Source organism: Spea bombifrons, chromosome 5 (assembly GCF_027358695.1).
Source record: "Spea bombifrons isolate aSpeBom1 chromosome 5, aSpeBom1.2.pri, whole genome shotgun sequence".
Lineage (NCBI taxonomy): Eukaryota > Metazoa > Chordata > Amphibia > Anura > Pelobatidae > Spea > Spea bombifrons.
Genome location: NC_071091.1, coordinates 85,465,434 through 85,469,346, shown reverse-complemented (window position 1 = coordinate 85,469,346; position 3,913 = coordinate 85,465,434).

The window sequence follows — 3,913 nt, the reverse complement described above, 5'->3', positions numbered from 1 at the left end:
TATAAAACATAATGAGGAGGAGAGATAAGGAGAAAAGTGACAGTGTGTGTTTTGAAAATGTTTGTATGGTAGGGCAAGTAAGTATGTGAATGCAGGGGCCAGTGTTAGCCAAGATGTCTGTGTGTAAGGGCAAGCCTAAATGCACGTGTTTATGTATGTGCAGCATTAGTAAAGGCAGTGTATATGTGTGTATCTGGACTGTATATATATATATACAGTATATATATATATATATATTTGAGTATGTGTTTTTGGGGGGTGTATGGTGTTAGAGTGAGTTTGTGTGTTTGCATATAGTGTTAAGAGTGTATGAGAAAGGAAGGTGACAGACACAGAGTCGAGCACTGAGCCAGTGGCGTCACAACCCAAGTGCGGGGGGTGCGGACCGCACCCGGGTGACACCTTACAGGGGGTGACACCACACCAGGCAGGGAACTCTATGACAGCATAATCCGCCTGGGATAGCACGGCCGCCGCAGTGCAACCGGAGCAGAGGAGGCAGACCTGGCACTGGCAGATCACTGGAAGGTGGAGGAGGAATTATGACACCACGCACGTCGAGGGGGTGACACCAACCCTAGTGACGCCACTGCACTGAGCATTGAAAAAGCTGTACAGAGTAGGAAGCAGAACCATTATTTCTTATCAGATAAGCAATTCTTCTGCATATTTCCAACTTTGTATCAAACAAAGAACTTTTACAAGATTAATTAATCATAGGGAACGGTAAATGCCTTTATATTTGGGAAAGGCAGTGCTTTAAGAGGCAAAAGTAGGCTATTTAACCAACATATCAACACAGCATGCCAGTTGCCCCAGCTCTGACCATTTCTCCGGTTTACCTAAATCATTTGCCATTTGGCTTCTTCCTCCAGGAACATCAACCCTGTTGGAAATTTTTGTGTCATCAGCAAAAAGACCTACCTTCCATCAAGACCATCTGCAATATCGCTAATAAAAATATTCAAGAGAATGGGTCCAAGTACAGATCCCTGAAGTACCCCACCGGTAACAAGACTTTGCTCCAAATATACACCATTGACCACAACCCTCTGTTTTCTGTCAGACACTGCCTAATCCAGGGGTGTCCAAGTTTTTTCTTCAGTGGGCCACTTCATCAGGAATGTATATGTGTGTGGGCCGCACTCATTTTTCACTGAAAGAAAATTTGGCCTTCTAGCTATAATGCAGGGTTAATTTGGCGATAATGACCCTCTCCTTGCCACGAGGAACACCTTCTGTGAGCCTGCCCCAGTCGAACATCACGTGTTCAAAGCAGCCGCCCGGCCGCGAAGTTCAAAGTAGCCGGCGTGCGGCTGTAAGACCGACTCCGCTGGCCGCTTAATGAAGCCCTGCTCACACGGGCCGCATGTTGGACGCCCCTGCCCTAATCTATTCAACAATATTGGGATCTAAACTCAAAGATTGCAGTTTATTGATAAGTTTTCTATGTTGGAGTCAAACGCCTTACTGAAATCTAGATACGCAATGTCTACTGCACCACCGCAATCAATTACTTTAGTCACCCAATAAAAAAAAATGATCTTCCTGAAGTAAACCCATGTTGTTTTTGATTGAATTAAAAAATTGTTAATCTGCCTGGAGTCAGCCAGGTGTTAGGTATCGCATTGCAAAGTAATGGGTGGTGGTCTGTGTGAGTACTTTATTGGCTGGGTAGCATTTGTCAAATTGTAGCATTTCCTAAGTGTAGTTGGCGATAAAAAAAATTCTAAATTAAGATGTAGTGCATGGCACTTACAAAATGTCAGGCTGGTTGCAGTGCAATTTTTGATTTTGATTTTTTCCTCCAGGGCAACATGGCGGAGTCTGATCTACTGATTTACAAGCTCTCTAAATCCATTCAGGTACAAAATCAGCATGTTTCCCTAGAAACTACTTAGTCCAAGTGGCCCTCCAGATCTGCCATAGCGTGCTCTCTGCAACCACCAAAGAAGCCAGTTTTGTACTGTTCCTGGGTTGCGTTGACAAAGTTATATATATCACTTTGTCCACTATCTTATAACTACAATCTTAATTTAAAAATGCCAGAGCATTGTTACAGTTCTGGAGACCTTATCTCCAGAAGGATATTGACATGTTGGAGAACATTCGGAGAAGGGCTACAAAAATGGTGAATGGTTTGTAGAATAAAAATAAATCAGGACTAAGGGATAGTAAAATGCATCACTTGGATTAAAAAGAGAAGGCAGATGGGATAGAAACCATTAACCAGTTCTTTAACAAGAATTTTGTAGTGCCATATGTACCGTACTTTTTTTGGGCCATTTTTACCATATGTGGGTTTAAGATTCTCCTTTTCGGTTTATGACATACCCACAGAAATTATACATTCTTCTTTCCAGAACAAAATAGGGCTTTCATTTGAAACCATAGAAACCTGCAAAAGATAAATGTGCTAGTATGTAAAAAACAAACAAAAAAAAACAACTATACTAATTTTGTTTTGTAGTTTTGCCTATAATTTCTTCTACATAGTAGGTGCTGCTGATGAACAATAATCCAATTTATGTTTGACAATCCCCTGACAGTACTACATACAAAAATGCATTCTAGAAGGCAACATCCATCCCTTAAATAGTACCATATAGCGTACTATTTTTAATACTTCTGGTGTAAGAAGTTTGGGGGGTAGTGAACAGGAGGGGGTTATACCTCTTACAATGTAGTGCCAGGGTAATTTTTTTGCATGGTACATTTTGGATATGCCAGTGATGTCACAATGATACCACTGAGCTCACTGTATAGATTTTTTTTAAATCTTATTTTTATTTAGATTTGTATAAATAAAAAAAGCCCCCCCCCCCTTTCACACTGGGATCAACAAGCAGGGCTGATGCCTACTGGAAGTGAACGGTGGGTTGGCAGGATGCTGACGGGGGAGGCTGCCAACAGAAAAATGCAGGACATACATGTACATCCTGAAGGTAATCCTGTCAAACTTTTTGTGGACATAACTGTATGTCCATAGGGCAATTAACGGGTAACCCATTCATTACCCTATGGGCATACAGGTATGGAAGAAAGGAAGAAAAGTATTTTACTTTACTAAGAGTGATCCAGTAGAGGTGTTAGAGGCTAATACAGTGAGGAAATTAAGACATGCATGGATGGGATTGGGATAAAGATATCCTGAATCAAAGAGAACAATTTCTAAGTCTTAACATTAGGAAAATGGGCAGGTTAAAAGGGCCAAGTGGTTCTGTAACATTCTGTTTCTTTAATAGAAAGTTTCACCAATTGCAGCAGTTTCTTGGGCATGCCACATCATTTCTGAAATTCTAAAATATATTCAAATCTGATTCTTGAAGTTTAATAAAAAGTCCATATTACACAGAAGACACATTTTATTTAGGTTCCCAAAATCTTTCAACTGCGGGTACCAACAATATGCAATTTTATCCAGCCAGCAGTCACTGGTAATAGTAAGTAAAAAAACACAAGAAACAGGAATTTGGATTTTTATACACATTGATATATATTGGAATATGATTATGAATGCTTATTTTACTTGTGTGGTTATTAAGGATGGAAAACTACTTAAAATGTATATGAAAAAAATTGTATAAAAGTAAGTCCTCATTTTAGTAGCCACTGCCACATTTATACTATATACATACATATACATTATATATATATATATAAATATATATATAAAAATATATAAATATATATATATAAATATATATATATATATAAATATATATATATATATAAATATATATATATATATATATATATATATATATATATATGGGAGGGGTGTTACTGCTGCAGTGTTCGAAAATAAGAAAAAGTAAACCTCATGGTGACAGACTACTACCCCCTCTTACAAATACTTTTAGAAGAAGCAGAATGAGCCACATACACAATAAAAGATTACATTTCTACACGA